The 18,595-nt window shown below is 59.9% G+C and overlaps 1 protein-coding gene across 1 annotated transcript in view; it reads right to left on the reverse strand.

Moving 5' to 3' along the window:
* Positions 1 to 18,595, reverse strand: part of LOC146021191 (ornithine decarboxylase antizyme 1-like) — a 93,106-nt gene that overhangs the window by 41,078 nt on the left and 33,433 nt on the right. The window lies entirely within an intron of this gene.

The raw sequence follows: 18,595 nt of genomic DNA on the forward strand, positions 1-18,595 counted from the left end.
TCTGGCGAGACATGTGAGGCTGGCGAGACATGTGAGGCTGGCGAGACATGTGAGGCTGGCGAGACATGTGAGGCTGGCGAGACATGTGAGACATGTGAGGCTGGCGAGACATGTGAGGCTGGCGAGACATGTGAGGCTGGCGAGACATGTGAGGCTGGCGAGACATGTGAGGCTGGCGAGACATGTGAGGCTGGCGAGACATGTGAGGCTGGCGAGACATGTGAGGCTGGCGAGACATGTGAGGCTGGCGAGACATGTGAGGCTGGCGAGACATGTGAGGCTGGCGAGACATGTGAGGCTGGCGAGACATGTGAGGCTGGCGAGACATGTGAGGCTGGCGAGACATGTGAGGCTGGCGAGACATGTGAGGCTGGCGAGACATGTGAGGCTGGCGAGACATGTGAGGCTGGCGAGACATGTGAGGCTGGCGAGACATGTGAGGCTGGCGAGACATGTGAGGCTGGCGAGACATGTGAGGCTGGCGAGACATGTGAGGCTGGCGAGACATGTGAGGCTGGCGAGACATGTGAGGCTGGCGAGACATGTGAGGCTGGCGAGACATGTGAGGCTGGCGAGACATGTGAGGCTGGCGAGACATGTGAGGCTGGCGAGACATGTGAGGCTGGCGAGGCTGGCGAGACATGTGAGGCTGGCGAGACATGTGAGGCTGGCGAGACATGTGAGGCTGGCGAGACATGTGAGGCTGGCGAGACATGTGAGGCTGGCGAGACATGTGAGGCTGGCGAGACATGTGAGGCTGGCGAGACATGTGAGGCTGGCGAGACATGTGAGGCTGGCGAGACATGTGAGGCTGGCGAGACATGTGAGGCTGGCGAGACATGCGAGGCTGGCGAGACATGCGAGGCTGGCGAGACATGCGAGGCTGGCGAGACATGCGAGGCTGGCGAGACATGCGAGGCTGGCGAGACATGCGAGGCTGGCGAGACATGCGAGGCTGGCGAGACATGCGAGGCTGGCGAGACATGCGAGGCTGGCGAGACATGCGAGGCTGGCGAGACATGCGAGGCTGGCGAGACATGCGAGGCTGGCGAGACATGCGAGGCTGGCGAGACATGCGAGGCTGGCGAGACATGCGAGGCTGGCGAGACATGCGAGGCTGGCGAGACATGTGAGGCTGGCGAGACATGTGAGACAGGTGAGACATGTGAGGCTGGCGAGACATGTGAGACATGTGAGGCTGGCGAAACATGTGAGACATGTGAGGCTGGCGAGACATGTGAGGCTGGCGAGACATGTGAGGCTGGCGAGACATGTGAGGCTGGCGAGACATGTGAGGCTGGCGAGACATGTGAGGCTGGCGAGACATGTGAGGCTGGCGAGACATGTGAGGCTGGCGAGACATGTGAGGCTGGCGAGACATGTGAGGCTGGCGAGACATGTGAGGCTGGCGAGACATGTGAGGCTGGCGAGACATGTGAGGCTGGCGAGACATGTGAGGCTGGCGAGACATGTGAGGCTGGCGAGACATGTGAGGCTGGCGAGACATGTGAGGCTGGCGAGACATGTGAGGCTGGCGAGACATGTGAGGCTGGCGAGACATGTGAGGCTGGCGAGACATGTGAGGCTGGCGAGACATGTGAGGCTGGCGAGACATGTGAGACATGTGAGGCTGGCGAGACATGTGAGGCTGGCGAGACATGTGAGGCTGGCATGACGTGAGACATGTGAGGCTGGCGAGACATGTGAGGCTGGCGAGACATGTGAGGCTGGCGAGACATGTGAGGCTGGCGAGACATGTGAGACATGTGAGGCTGGCGAGACATGTGAGGCTGGCGAGACATGTGAGACATGTGAGGCTGGCGAGACATGTGAGACTGGCGAGACATGTGAGACATGTGAGGCTGGCGAGACATGTGAGACTGGCGAGACATGTGAGACATGTGAGGCTGGCGAGACATGTGAGGCTGGCGAGACATGTGAGACATGTGAGGCTGGCGAGACATGTGAGACATGTGAGGCTGGCGAGACATGTGAGACATGTGAGGCTGGCGAGACATGTGAGACATGTGAGGCTGGCGAGACATGTGAGACATGTGAGGCTGGCGAGACATGTGAGACATGTGAGGCTGGCGAGACATGTGAGGCTGGCGAGACATGTGAGGCTGGCGAGACATGTGAGGCTGGCGAGACATGTGAGACTGGCGAGACATGTGAGGCTGGCGAGACATGTGAGGCTGGCGAGACATGTGAGGCTGGCGAGACATGTGAGGCTGGCGAGACATGTGAGACATGTGAGGCTGGCGAGACATGTGAGGCTGGCGAGACATGTGAGGCTGGCGAGACATGTGAGGCTGGCGAGACATGTGAGGCTGGCGAGACATGTGAGGCTGGCGAGACATGTGAGGCTGGCGAGACATGTGAGGCTGGCGAGACATGTGAGGCTGGCGAGACATGTGAGGCTGGCGAGACATGTGAGGCTGGCGAGACATGTGAGACATGTGAGGCTGGCGAGACATGTGAGGCTGGCGAGACATGTGAGGCTGGCGAGACATGTGAGACATGTGAGGCTGGCGAGACATGTGAGGCTGGCGAGACATGTGAGACATGTGAGGCTGGCGAGACATGTGAGGCTGGCGAGACATGTGAGGCTGGCGAGACATGTGAGACATGTGAGGCTGGCGAGACATGTGAGACTGGCGAGACATGTGAGACATGTGAGGCTGGCGAGACATGTGAGACTGGCGAGACATGTGAGGCTGGCGAGACATGTGAGGCTGGCGAGACATGTGAGACATGTGAGGCTGGCGAGACATGTGAGGCTGGCGAGACATGTGAGACATGTGAGGCTGGCGAGACATGTGAGACATGTGAGGCTGGCGAGACATGTGAGGCTGGCGAGACATGTGAGACATGTGAGGCTGGCGAGACATGTGAGATGTGAGGCTGGCGAGACATGTGAGACATGTGAGGCTGGCGAGACATGTGAGGCTGGCGAGACATGTGAGACATGTGAGGCTGGCGAGACATGTGAGACATGTGAGGCTGGCGAGACATGTGAGACATGTGAGGCTGGCGAGACATGTGAGGCTGGCGAGACATGTGAGACATGTGAGGCTGGCGAGACATGTGAGGCTGGCGAGACATGTGAGACATGTGAGGCTGGCGAGACATGTGAGGCTGGCGAGACATGTGAGGCTGGCGAGACATGTGAGACATGTGAGGCTGGCGAGACATGTGAGACATGTGAGGCTGGCGAGACATGTGAGGCTGGCGAGACATGTGAGGCTGGCGAGACATGTGAGGCTGGCGAGACATGTGAGGCTGGCGAGACATGTGAGGCTGGCGAGACATGTGAGGCTGGCGAGACATGTGAGGCTGGCGAGACATGTGAGGCTGGCGAGACATGTGAGGCTGGCGAGACATGTGAGGCTGGCGAGACATGTGAGGCTGGCGAGACATGTGAGGCTGGCGAGACATGTGAGGCTGGCGAGACATGTGAGGCTGGCGAGACATGTGAGACATGTGAGGCTGGCGAGACATGTGAGGCTGGCGAGACATGTGAGGCTGGCGAGACATGTGAGGCTGGCGAGACATGTGAGGCTGGCGAGACATGTGAGGCTGGCGAGACATGTGAGGCTGGCGAGACATGTGAGGCTGGCGAGACATGTGAGGCTGGCGAGACATGTGAGGCTGGCGAGACATGTGAGGCTGGCGAGACATGTGAGGCTGGCGAGACATGTGAGGCTGGCGAGACATGTGAGACACGTGAGGCTGGCGAGACATGTGAGACACGTGAGGCTGGCGAGACATGTGAGGCTGGCGAGACATGTGAGGCTGGCGAGACATGTGAGGCTGGCGAGACATGTGAGGCTGGCGAGACATGTGAGGCTGGCGAGACATGTGAGGCTGGCGAGACATGTGAGGCTGGCGAGACATGTGAGGCTGGCGAGACATGTGAGGCTGGCGAGACATGTGAGGCTGGCGAGACATGTGAGGCTGGCGAGACATGTGAGACATGTGAGGCTGGCGAGACATGTGAGGCTGGCGAGACATGTGAGACATGTGAGGCTGGCGAGACATGTGAGGCTGGCGAGACATGTGAGACATGTGAGGCTGGCGAGACATGTGAGGCTGGCGAGACATGTGAGGCTGGCGAGACATGTGAGGCTGGCGAGACATGTGAGGCTGGCGAGACATGTGAGGCTGGCGAGACATGTGAGGCTGGCGAGACATGTGAGGCTGGCGAGACATGTGAGGCTGGCGAGACATGTGAGGCTGGCGAGACATGTGAGACATGTGAGGCTGGCGAGACATGTGAGGCTGGCGAGACATGTGAGACATGTGAGGCTGGCGAGACATGTGAGGCTGGCGAGACATGTGAGGCTGGCGAGACATGTGAGGCTGGCGAGACATGTGAGGCTGGCGAGACATGTGAGGCTGGCGAGACATGTGAGGCTGGCGAGACATGTGAGGCTGGCGAGACATGTGAGGCTGGCGAGACATGTGAGGCTGGCGAGACATGTGAGGCTGGCGAGACATGTGAGGCTGGCGAGACATGTGAGGCTGGCGAGACATGTGAGGCTGGCGAGACATGTGAGGCTGGCGAGACATGTGAGGCTGGCGAGACATGTGAGGCTGGCGAGACATGTGAGGCTGGCGAGACATGTGAGGCTGGCGAGACATGTGAGGCTGGCGAGACATGTGAGACATGTGAGGCTGGCGAGACATGTGAGGCTGGCGAGACATGTGAGACATGTGAGGCTGGCGAGACATGTGAGGCTGGCGAGACATGTGAGGCTGGCGAGACATGTGAGGCTGGCGAGACATGTGAGGCTGGCGAGACATGTGAGGCTGGCGAGACATGTGAGGCTGGCGAGACATGTGAGGCTGGCGAGACATGTGAGGCTGGCGAGACATGTGAGGCTGGCGAGACATGTGAGGCTGGCGAGACATGTGAGGCTGGCGAGACATGTGAGACATGTGAGGCTGGCGAGACATGTGAGGCTGGCGAGGCTGGCGAGACATGTGAGGCTGGCGAGACATGTGAGACATGTGAGGCTGGCGAGACATGTGAGGCTGGCGAGGCTGGCGAGACATGTGAGACATGTGAGGCTGGCGAGACATGTGAGGCTGGCGAGACATGTGAGGCTGGCGAGACATGTGAGGCTGGCGAGACATGTGAGGCTGGCGAGACATGTGAGGCTGGCGAGACATGTGAGGCTGGCGAGACATGTGAGGCTGGCGAGACATGTGAGGCTGGCGAGACATGTGAGGCTGGCGAGACATGTGAGGCTGGCGAGACATGTGAGGCTGGCGAGACATGTGAGGCTGGCGAGACATGTGAGGCTGGCGAGACATGTGAGACATGTGAGGCTGGCGAGACATGTGAGGCTGGCGAGACATGTGAGACATGTGAGGCTGGCGAGACATGTGAGGCTGGCGAGACATGTGAGACATGTGAGGCTGGCGAGACATGTGAGGCTGGCGAGACATGTGAGGCTGGCGAGACATGTGAGGCTGGCGAGACATGTGAGGCTGGCGAGACATGTGAGACATGTGAGGCTGGCGAGACATGTGAGGCTGGCGAGACATGTGAGACATGTGAGGCTGGCGAGACATGTGAGGCTGGCGAGACATGTGAGGCTGGCGAGACATGTGAGGCTGGCGAGACATGTGAGGCTGGCGAGACATGTGAGGCTGGCGAGACATGTGAGGCTGGCGAGACATGTGAGGCTGGCGAGACATGTGAGGCTGGCGAGACATGTGAGGCTGGCGAGACATGTGAGGCTGGCGAGACATGTGAGACATGTGAGGCTGGCGAGACATGTGAGGCTGGCGAGACATGTGAGACATGTGAGGCTGGCGAGACATGTGAGGCTGGCGAGACATGTGAGGCTGGCGAGACATGTGAGGCTGGCGAGACATGTGAGGCTGGCGAGACATGTGAGACATGTGAGGCTGGCGAGACATGTGAGGCTGGCGAGACATGTGAGGCTGGCGAGACATGTGAGGCTGGCGAGACATGTGAGGCTGGCGAGACATGTGAGGCTGGCGAGACATGTGAGGCTGGCGAGACATGTGAGGCTGGCGAGACATGTGAGACATGTGAGGCTGGCGAGACATGTGAGGCTGGCGAGACATGTGAGGCTGGCGAGACATGTGAGGCTGGCGAGACATGTGAGGCTGGCGAGACATGTGAGGCTGGCGAGACATGTGAGGCTGGCGAGACATGTGAGGCTGGCGAGACATGTGAGGCTGGCGAGACATGTGAGGCTGGCGAGACATGTGAGGCTGGCGAGACATGTGAGGCTGGCGAGACATGTGAGGCTGGCGAGACATGTGAGGCTGGCGAGGCTGGCGAGACATGTGAGACATGTGAGGCTGGCGAGACATGTGAGACATGTGAGGCTGGCGAGACATGTGAGGCTGGCGAGACATGTGAGGCTGGCGAGACATGTGAGGCTGGCGAGACATGTGAGGCTGGCGAGACATGTGAGGCTGGCGAGACATGTGAGGCTGGCGAGACATGTGAGGCTGGCGAGACATGTGAGGCTGGCGAGACATGTGAGGCTGGCGAGACATGTGAGGCTGGCGAGACATGTGAGGCTGGCGAGACATGTGAGGCTGGCGAGACATGTGAGGCTGGCGAGACATGTGAGGCTGGCGAGACATGTGAGGCTGGCGAGACATGTGAGGCTGGCGAGACATGTGAGGCTGGCGAGACATGTGAGGCTGGCGAGACATGTGAGGCTGGCGAGACTGGCGAGACATGTGAGGCTGGCGAGGCTGGCGAGACATGTGAGGCTGGCGAGACATGTGAGGCTGGCGAGACATGTGAGGCTGGCGAGACATGTGAGGCTGGCGAGACATGTGAGGCTGGCGAGACATGTGAGGCTGGCGAGACATGTGAGGCTGGCGAGACATGTGAGGCTGGCGAGACATGTGAGGCTGGCGAGACATGTGAGGCTGGCGAGACATGTGAGGCTGGCGAGACATGTGAGGCTGGCGAGACAGGCGAGACATGTGAGGCTGGCGAGACAGACGAGACATGTGAGGCTGGCGAGACTGGCGAGACATGTGAGGCTGGCGAGACATGTGAGGCTGGCGAGACATGTGAGGCTGGCGAGACATGTGAGGCTGGCGAGACATGTGAGGCTGGCGAGACATGTGAGGCTGGCGAGACATGTGAGGCTGGCGAGACATGTGAGGCTGGCGAGACATGTGAGGCTGGCGAGACATGTGAGGCTGGCGAGACATGTGAGGCTGGCGAGGCTAGCGAGACATGTGAGGCTGGCGAGGCATGTGAGACATGTGAGGCTGGCGAGACATGTGAGACATGTGAGGCTGGCGAGACATGTGAGACATGTGAGGCTGGCGAGACATGTGAGGCTGGCGAGACATGTGAGGCTGGCGAGACATGTGAGGCTGGCGAGACATGAGGCTGGCGAGACATGTGAGGCTGGCGAGGCATGTGAGGCTGGCGAGGCATGTGAGGCTGGCGAGACATGTGAGGCTGGCGAGACATGTGAGGCTGGCGAGACATGTGAGGCTGGCGAGACATGTGAGACATGTGAGGCTGGCGAGACATGTGAGACATGTGAGGCTGGCGAGACATGTGAGACATGTGAGGCTGGCGAGACATGTGAGACATGTGAGGCTGGCGAGACATGTGAGACATGTGAGGCTGGCGAGACATGTGAGGCTGGCGAGACATGAGAGACATGTGAGGCTGGCGAGACATGTGAGGCTGGCGAGACATGTGAGGCTGGCGAGACATGTGAGGCTGGCGAGACATGTGAGGCTGGCGAGACATGTGAGGCTGGCGAGACATGTGAGGCTGGCGAGACATGCGAGACATGTGAGGCTGGCGAGACATGCGAGACATGTGAGGCTGGCGAGACATGTGAGGCTGGCGAGACATGTGAGGCTGGCGAGACATGTGAGGCTGGCGAGACATGTGAGGCTGGCGAGACATGTGAGGCTGGCGAGACATGTGAGGCTAGCGAGACATGTGAGGCTGGCGAGGCATGTGAGGCTGGCGAGGCATGTGAGGCTGGCGAGGCATGTGAGGCTGGCGAGACATGTGAGGCTGGCGAGACATGTGAGACATGTGAGGCTGGCGAGACATGTGAGACATGTGAGGCTGGCGAGACATGTGAGACATGTGAGGCTGGCGAGACATGTGAGACATGTGAGGCTGGCGAGACATGTGAGACATGTGAGGCTGGCGAGACATGTGAGGCTGGCGAGACATGTGAGACATGTGAGGCTGGCGAGACATGTGAGACATGTGAGACATGTGAGGCTGGCGAGACATGTGAGACATGTGAGGCTGGCGAGACATGTGAGGCTGGCGAGACATGTGAGGCTGGCGAGACATGTGAGGCTGGCGAGACATGTGAGGCTGGCGAGACATGTGAGACATGTGAGGCTGGCGAGACATGTGAGACATGTGAGGCTGGCGAGACATGTGAGACATGTGAGGCTGGCGAGACATGTGAGACATGTGAGGCTGGCGAGACATGTGAGACATGTGAGGCTGGCGAGACATGTGAGACATGTGAGGCTGGCGAGACATGTGAGACATGTGAGGCTGGCGAGACATGTGAGAAATGTGAGGCTGGCGAGACATGTGAGGCTGGCGAGACATGTGAGACATGTGAGGCTGGCGAGACATGTGAGACATGTGAGGCTGGCGAGACATGTGAGGCTGGCGAGACATGTGAGGCTGGCGAGACATGTGAGGCTGGCGAGACATGTGAGACATGTGAGGCTGGCGAGACATGTGAGGCTGGCGAGACATGTGAGGCTGGCGAGACATGTGAGGCTGGCGAGACATGTGAGGCTGGCGAGACATGTGAGGCTGGCGAGACATGTGAGGCTGGCGAGGCATGTGAGGCTGGCGAGACATGTGAGGCTGGCGAGACATGTGAGGCTGGCGAGACATGTGAGACATGTGAGGCTGGCGAGACATGTGAGACATGTGAGGCTGGCGAGACATGTGAGACATGTGAGGCTGGCGAGACATGTGAGACATGTGAGGCTGGCGAGACATGTGAGACATGTGAGGCTGGCGAGACATGTGAGACATGTGAGGCTGGCGAGACATGTGAGGCTGGCGAGACATGTGAGGCTGGCGAGACATGAGAGACATGTGAGGCTGGCGAGACATGTGAGGCTGGCGAGACATGTGAGGCTGGCGAGACATGTGAGGCTGGCGAGACATGTGAGGCTGGCGAGACATGTGAGGCTGGCGAGACATGTGAGGCTGGCGAGACATGCGAGACATGTGAGGCTGGCGAGACATGTGAGGCTGGCGAGACATGTGAGGCTGGCGAGACATGTGAGGCTGGCGAGACATGTGAGGCTGGCGAGACATGTGAGGCTGGCGAGACATGTGAGGCTGGCGAGGCATGTGAGGCTGGCGAGACATGTGAGGCTGGCGAGACATGTGAGGCTGGCGAGACATGTGAGGCTGGCGAGACATGTGAGGCTGGCGAGACATGTGAGGCTGGCGAGACATGTGAGGCTGGCGAGACATGTGAGGCTGGCGAGACATGTGAGGCTGGCGAGACATGTGAGGCTGGCGAGACATGTGAGGCTGGCGAGACATGTGAGGCTGGCGAGACATGTGAGGCTGGCGAGACATGTGAGGCTGGCGAGACATGTGAGGCTGGCGAGACATGTGAGGCTGGCGAGACATGTGAGGCTGGCGAGACATGTGAGGCTGGCGAGACATGTGAGGCTGGCGAGACATGTGAGGCTGGCGAGGCTGGCGAGACATGTGAGGCTGGCGAGACATGTGAGGCTGGCGAGACATGTGAGGCTGGCGAGACATGTGAGGCTGGCGAGACATGTGAGGCTGGCGAGACATGTGAGGCTGGCGAGACATGTGAGGCTGGCGAGACATGTGAGGCTGGCGAGACATGTGAGGCTGGCGAGACATGTGAGGCTGGCGAGACATGTGAGGCTGGCGAGACATGTGAGGCTGGCGAGACATGTGAGGCTGGCGAGACATGTGAGGCTGGCGAGACATGCGAGGCTGGCGAGACATGCGAGGCTGGCGAGACATGCGAGGCTGGCGAGACATGCGAGGCTGGCGAGACATGCGAGGCTGGCGAGACATGCGAGGCTGGCGAGACATGCGAGGCTGGCGAGACATGCGAGGCTGGCGAGACATGCGAGGCTGGCGAGACATGCGAGGCTGGCGAGACATGCGAGGCTGGCGAGACATGCGAGGCTGGCGAGACATGTGAGGCTGGCGAGACATGTGAGGCTGGCGAGACATGTGAGGCTGGCGAGACATGTGAGGCTGGCGAGACATGTGAGACATGTGAGACATGTGAGGCTGGCGAGACATGTGAGACATGTGAGGCTGGCGAAACATGTGAGACATGTGAGGCTGGCGAGACATGTGAGGCTGGCGAGACATGTGAGGCTGGCGAGACATGTGAGGCTGGCGAGACATGTGAGGCTGGCGAGACATGTGAGGCTGGCGAGACATGTGAGGCTGGCGAGACATGTGAGGCTGGCGAGACATGTGAGGCTGGCGAGACATGTGAGGCTGGCGAGACATGTGAGGCTGGCGAGACATGTGAGGCTGGCGAGACATGTGAGGCTGGCGAGACATGTGAGGCTGGCGAGACATGTGAGGCTGGCGAGACATGTGAGGCTGGCGAGACATGTGAGGCTGGCGAGACATGTGAGGCTGGCGAGACATGTGAGGCTGGCGAGACATGTGAGGCTGGCGAGACATGTGAGACATGTGAGGCTGGCGAGACATGTGAGGCTGGCGAGACATGTGAGGCTGGCGAGACATGTGAGACATGTGAGGCTGGCGAGACATGTGAGGCTGGCGAGACATGTGAGGCTGGCGAGACATGTGAGGCTGGCGAGACATGTGAGACATGTGAGGCTGGCGAGACATGTGAGGCTGGCGAGACATGTGAGACATGTGAGGCTGGCGAGACATGTGAGACTGGCGAGACATGTGAGACATGTGAGGCTGGCGAGACATGTGAGACTGGCGAGACATGTGAGACATGTGAGGCTGGCGAGACATGTGAGGCTGGCGAGACATGTGAGACATGTGAGGCTGGCGAGACATGTGAGACATGTGAGGCTGGCGAGACATGTGAGACATGTGAGGCTGGCGAGACATGTGAGACATGTGAGGCTGGCGAGACATGTGAGACATGTGAGGCTGGCGAGACATGTGAGACATGTGAGGCTGGCGAGACATGTGAGGCTGGCGAGACATGTGAGGCTGGCGAGACATGTGAGGCTGGCGAGACATGTGAGACTGGCGAGACATGTGAGGCTGGCGAGACATGTGAGGCTGGCGAGACATGTGAGGCTGGCGAGACATGTGAGGCTGGCGAGACATGTGAGACATGTGAGGCTGGCGAGACATGTGAGGCTGGCGAGACATGTGAGGCTGGCGAGACATGTGAGGCTGGCGAGACATGTGAGGCTGGCGAGACATGTGAGGCTGGCGAGACATGTGAGGCTGGCGAGACATGTGAGGCTGGCGAGACATGTGAGGCTGGCGAGACATGTGAGGCTGGCGAGACATGTGAGGCTGGCGAGACATGTGAGGCTGGCGAGACATGTGAGACATGTGAGGCTGGCGAGACATGTGAGGCTGGCGAGACATGTGAGGCTGGCGAGACATGTGAGACATGTGAGGCTGGCGAGACATGTGAGGCTGGCGAGACATGTGAGACATGTGAGGCTGGCGAGACATGTGAGGCTGGCGAGACATGTGAGGCTGGCGAGACATGTGAGACATGTGAGGCTGGCGAGACATGTGAGACTGGCGAGACATGTGAGACATGTGAGGCTGGCGAGACATGTGAGACTGGCGAGACATGTGAGGCTGGCGAGACATGTGAGGCTGGCGAGACATGTGAGACATGTGAGGCTGGCGAGACATGTGAGGCTGGCGAGACATGTGAGACATGTGAGGCTGGCGAGACATGTGAGACATGTGAGGCTGGCGAGACATGTGAGGCTGGCGAGACATGTGAGACATGTGAGGCTGGCGAGACATGTGAGATGTGAGGCTGGCGAGACATGTGAGACATGTGAGGCTGGCGAGACATGTGAGGCTGGCGAGACATGTGAGACATGTGAGGCTGGCGAGACATGTGAGACATGTGAGGCTGGCGAGACATGTGAGACATGTGAGGCTGGCGAGACATGTGAGGCTGGCGAGACATGTGAGGCTGGCGAGACATGTGAGGCTGGCGAGACATGTGAGGCTGGCGAGACATGTGAGACATGTGAGGCTGGCGAGACATGTGAGACATGTGAGGCTGGCGAGACATGTGAGGCTGGCGAGACATGTGAGACATGTGAGGCTGGCGAGACATGTGAGGCTGGCGAGACATGTGAGACATGTGAGGCTGGCGAGACATGTGAGGCTGGCGAGACATGTGAGACATGTGAGGCTGGCGAGACATGTGAGGCTGGCGAGACATGTGAGGCTGGCGAGACATGTGAGGCTGGCGAGACATGTGAGGCTGGCGAGACATGTGAGGCTGGCGAGACATGTGAGGCTGGCGAGACATGTGAGGCTGGCGAGACATGTGAGGCTGGCGAGACATGTGAGGCTGGCGAGACATGTGAGGCTGGCGAGACATGTGAGGCTGGCGAGACATGTGAGGCTGGCGAGGCTGGCGAGACATGTGAGGCTGGCGAGACATGTGAGGCTGGCGAGACATGTGAGGCTGGCGAGACATGTGAGGCTGGCGAGACATGTGAGGCTGGCGAGACATGTGAGGCTGGCGAGACATGTGAGGCTGGCGAGACATGTGAGGCTGGCGAGACATGTGAGACATGTGAGGCTGGCGAGACATGTGAGGCTGGCGAGACATGTGAGACATGTGAGGCTGGCGAGACATGTGAGGCTGGCGAGACATGTGAGACATGTGAGGCTGGCGAGACATGTGAGGCTGGCGAGACATGTGAGGCTGGCGAGACATGTGAGGCTGGCGAGACATGTGAGGCTGGCGAGACATGTGAGGCTGGCGAGACATGTGAGGCTGGCGAGACATGTGAGACATGTGAGGCTGGCGAGACATGTGAGGCTGGCGAGACATGTGAGGCTGGCGAGACATGTGAGACATGTGAGGCTGGCGAGACATGTGAGGCTGGCGAGACATGTGAGGCTGGCGAGACATGTGAGGCTGGCGAGACATGTGAGGCTGGCGAGACATGTGAGGCTGGCGAGACATGTGAGACATGTGAGGCTGGCGAGACATGTGAGGCTGGCGAGACATGTGAGGCTGGCGAGACATGTGAGGCTGGCGAGACATGTGAGGCTGGCGAGACATGTGAGGCTGGCGAGACATGTGAGGCTGGCGAGACATGTGAGGCTGGCGAGACATGTGAGGCTGGCGAGACATGTGAGGCTGGCGAGACATGTGAGGCTGGCGAGACATGTGAGGCTGGCGAGACATGTGAGGCTGGCGAGACATTTGAGGCTGGCGAGACATGTGAGGCTGGCGAGACATGTGAGACATGTGAGGCTGGCGAGACATGTGAGGCTGGCGAGACATGTGAGGCTGGCGAGACATGTGAGGCTGGCGAGACATGTGAGGCTGGCGAGACATGTGAGGCTGGCGAGACATGTGAGGCTGGCGAGACATGTGAGGCTGGCGAGACATGTGAGGCTGGCGAGACATGTGAGGCTGGCGAGACATGTGAGGCTGGCGAGACATGTGAGGCTGGCGAGACATGTGAGGCTGGCGAGACATGTGAGGCTGGCGAGACATGTGAGGCTGGCGAGACATGTGAGGCTGGCGAGACATGTGAGGCTGGCGAGACATGTGAGGCTGGCGAGACATGTGAGACATGTGAGGCTGGCGAGACATGTGAGGCTGGCGAGACATGTGAGGCTGGCGAGACATGTGAGGCTGGCGAGACATGTGAGGCTGGCGAGACATGTGAGACACGTGAGGCTGGCGAGACATGTGAGGCTGGCGAGACATGTGAGGCTGGCGAGACATGTGAGGCTGGCGAGACATGTGAGGCTGGCGAGACATGTGAGGCTGGCGAGACATGTGAGGCTGGCGAGACATGTGAGGCTGGCGAGACATGTGAGGCTGGCGAGACATGTGAGACATGTGAGGCTGGCGAGACATGTGAGGCTGGCGAGACATGTGAGACATGTGAGGCTGGCGAGACATGTGAGGCTGGCGAGACATGTGAGACATGTGAGGCTGGCGAGACATGTGAGGCTGGCGAGACATGTGAGGCTGGCGAGACATGTGAGGCTGGCGAGACATGTGAGGCTGGCGAGACATGTGAGGCTGGCGAGACATGTGAGGCTGGCGAGACATGTGAGGCTGGCGAGACATGTGAGGCTGGCGAGACATGTGAGGCTGGCGAGACATGTGAGACATGTGAGGCTGGCGAGACATGTGAGGCTGGCGAGACATGTGAGGCTGGCGAGACATGTGAGGCTGGCGAGACATGTGAGGCTGGCGAGACATGTGAGGCTGGCGAGACATGTGAGGCTGGCGAGACATGTGAGGCTGGCGAGACATGTGAGGCTGGCGAGACATGTGAGGCTGGCGAGACATGTGAGGCTGGCGAGACATGTGAGGCTGGCGAGACATGTGAGACATGTGAGGCTGGCGAGACATGTGAGGCTGGCGAGACATGTGAGACATGTGAGGCTGGCGAGACATGTGAGACATGTGAGGCTGGCGAGACATGTGAGGCTGGCGAGACATGTGAGGCTGGCGAGACATGTGAGGCTGGCGAGACATGTGAGACATGTGAGGCTGGCGAGACATGTGAGGCTGGCGAGACATGGAGACATGTGAGGCTGGCGAGACATGTGAGGCTGGCGAGACATGTGAGGCTGGCGAGACATGTGAGGCTGGCGAGACATGTGAGGCTGGCGAGACATGTGAGGCTGGCGAGACATGTGAGGCTGGCGAGACATGTGAGGCTGGCGAGACATGTGAGGCTGGCGAGACATGTGAGGCTGGCGAGACATGTGAGGCTGGCGAGACATGTGAGGCTGGCGAGACATGTGAGACATGTGAGGCTGGCGAGACATGTGAGGCTGGCGAGGCTGGGAGACATGTGAGGCTGGCGAGACATGTGAGACATGTGAGGCTGGCGAGACATGTGAGGCTGGCGAGGCTGGCGAGACATGTGAGACATGTGAGGCTGGCGAGACATGTGAGGCTGGCGAGACATGTGAGGCTGGCGAGACATGTGAGGCTGGCGAGACATGTGAGGCTGGCGAGACATGTGAGGCTGGCGAGACATGTGAGGCTGGCGAGACATGTGAGGCTGGCGAGACATGTGAGGCTGGCGAGACATGTGAGGCTGGCGAGACATGTGAGGCTGGCGAGACATGTGAGGCTGGCGAGACATGTGAGGCTGGCGAGACATGTGAGGCTGGCGAGACATGTGAGGCTGGCGAGACATGTGAGGCTGGCGAGACATGTGAGACATGTGAGGCTGGCGAGACATGTGAGGCTGGCGAGACATGTGAGACATGTGAGGCTGGCGAGACATGTGAGGCTGGCGAGACATGTGAGACATGTGAGGCTGGCGAGACATGTGAGGCTGGCGAGACATGTGAGGCTGGCGAGACATGTGAGGCTGGCGAGACATGTGAGGCTGGCGAGACATGTGAGACATGTGAGGCTGGCGAGACATGTGAGGCTGGCGAGACATGTGAGACATGTGAGGCTGGCGAGACATGTGAGGCTGGCGAGACATGTGAGGCTGGCGAGACATGTGAGGCTGGCGAGACATGTGAGGCTGGCGAGACATGTGAGGCTGGCGAGACATGTGAGGCTGGCGAGACATGTGAGGCTGGCGAGACATGTGAGGCTGGCGAGACATGTGAGGCTGGCGAGACATGTGAGGCTGGCGAGACATGTGAGACATGTGAGGCTGGCGAGACATGTGAGGCTGGCGAGACATGTGAGACATGTGAGGCTGGCGAGACATGTGAGGCTGGCGAGACATGTGAGGCTGGCGAGACATGTGAGGCTGGCGAGACATGTGAGGCTGGCGAGACATGTGAGACATGTGAGGCTGGCGAGACATGTGAGGCTGGCGAGACATGTGAGACATGTGAGGCTGGCGAGACATGTGAGGCTGGCGAGACATGTGAGGCTGGCGAGACATGTGAGGCTGGCGAGACATGTGAGGCTGGCGAGACATGTGAGGCTGGCGAGACATGTGAGACATGTGAGGCTGGCGAGACATGTGAGGCTGGCGAGACATGTGAGGCTGGCGAGACATGTGAGGCTGGCGAGACATGTGAGGCTGGCGAGACATGTGAGGCTGGCGAGACATGTGAGGCTGGCGAGACATGTGAGGCTGGCGAGACATGGAGGCTGGCGAGACATGTGAGGCTGGCGAGACATGTGAGACATGTGAGGCTGGCGAGACATGTGAGGCTGGCGAGGCTGGCGAGACATGTGAGACATGTGAGGCTGGCGAGACATGTGAGACATGTGAGGCTGGCGAGACATGTGAGGCTGGCGAGACATGTGAGGCTGGCGAGACATGTGAGGCTGGCGAGACATGTGAGGCTGGCGAGACATGTGAGGCTGGCGAGACATGTGAGGCTGGCGAGACATGTGAGGCTGGCGAGACATGTGAGGCTGGCGAGACATGTGAGGCTGGCGAGACATGTGAGGCTGGCGAGACATGTGAGGCTGGCGAGACATGTGAGGCTGGCGAGACATGTGAGGCTGGCGAGACATGTGAGGCTGGCGAGACATGTGAGGCTGGCGAGACATGTGAGGCTGGCGAGACATGTGAGGCTGGCGAGACATGTGAGGCTGGCGAGACATGTGAGGCTGGCGAGACATGTGAGGCTGGCGAGACATGTGAGGCTGGCGAGACATGTGAGGCTGGCGAGACTGGCGAGACATGTGAGGCTGGCGAGACATGTGAGGCTGGCGAGACATGTGAGGCTGGCGAGACATGTGAGGCTGGCGAGACATGTGAGGCTGGCGAGACATGTGAGGCTGGCGAGACATGTGAGGCTGGCGAGACATGTGAGGCTGGCGAGACATGTGAGGCTGGCGAGACATGTGAGGCTGGCGAGACATGTGAGGCTGGCGAGACATGTGAGGCTGGCGAGACATGTGAGGCTGGCGAGACATGTGAGGCTGGCGAGACATGTGAGGCTGGCGAGACAGGCGAGACATGTGAGGCTGGCGAGACAGACGAGACATGTGAGGCTGGCGAGACTGGCGAGACATGTGAGGCTGGCGAGACATGTGAGGCTGGCGAGACATGTGAGGCTGGCGAGACATGTGAGGCTGGCGAGACATGTGAGGCTGGCGAGACATGTGAGGCTGGCGAGACATGTGAGGCTGGCGAGACATGTGAGGCTGGCGAGACATGTGAGGCTGGCGAGACATGTGAGGCTGGCGAGACATGTGAGGCTGGCGAGACATGTGAGGCTGGCGAGGCTAGCGAGACATGTGAGGCTGGCGAGGCATGTGAGACATGTGAGGCTGGCGAGACATGTGAGACATGTGAGGCTGGCGAGACATGTGAGACATGTGAGGCTGGCGAGACATGTGAGGCTGGCGAGACATGTGAGGCTGGCGAGACATGTGAGGCTGGCGAGACATTGAGGCTGGCGAGACATGTGAGGCTGGCGAGGCATGTGAGGCTGGCGAGGCATGTGAGGCTGGCGAGACATGTGAGGCTGGCGAGACATGTGAGGCTGGCGAGACATGTGAGGCTGGCGAGACATGTGAGACATGTGAGGCTGGCGAGACATGTGAGACATGTGAGGCTGGCGAGACATGTGAGACATGTGAGGCTGGCGAGACATGTGAGACATGTGAGGCTGGCGAGACATGTGAGACATGTGAGGCTGGCGAGACATGTGAGGCTGGCGAGACATGAGAGACATGTGAGGCTGGCGAGACATGTGAGGCTGGCGAGACATGTGAGGCTGGCGAGACATGTGAGGCTGGCGAGACATGTGAGGCTGGCGAGACATGTGAGGCTGGCGAGACATGTGAGGCTGGCGAGACATGTGAGGCTGGCGAGACATGCGAGACATGTGAGGCTGGCGAGACATGCGAGACATGTGAGGCTGGCGAGACATGTGAGGCTGGCGAGACATGTGAGGCTGGCGAGACATGTGAGGCTGGCGAGACATGTGAGGCTGGCGAGACATGTGAGGCTGGCGAGACATGTGAGGCTAGCGAGACATGTGAGGCTAGCGAGACATGTGAGGCTGGCGAGGCATGTGAGGCTGGCGAGGCATGTGAGGCTGGCGAGACATGTGAGGCTGGCGAGACATGTGAGACATGTGAGGCTGGCGAGACATGTGAGACATGTGAGGCTGGCGAGACATGTGAGACATGTGAGGCTGGCGAGACATGTGAGACATGTGAGGCTGGCGAGACATGTGAGACATGTGAGGCTGGCGAGACATGTGAGGCTGGCGAGACATGTGAGACATGTGAGGCTGGCGAGACATGTGAGACATGTGAGACATGTGAGGCTGGCGAGACATGTGAGACATGTGAGGCTGGCGAGACATGTGAGGCTGGCGAGACATGTGAGGCTGGCGAGACATGTGAGGCTGGCGAGACATGTGAGGCTGGCGAGACATGTGAGACAT

Source organism: Crinia signifera, chromosome 7, assembly GCF_055691185.1.
Source record: "Crinia signifera chromosome 7, ASM5569118v1, whole genome shotgun sequence".
NCBI lineage: Eukaryota > Metazoa > Chordata > Amphibia > Anura > Myobatrachidae > Crinia > Crinia signifera.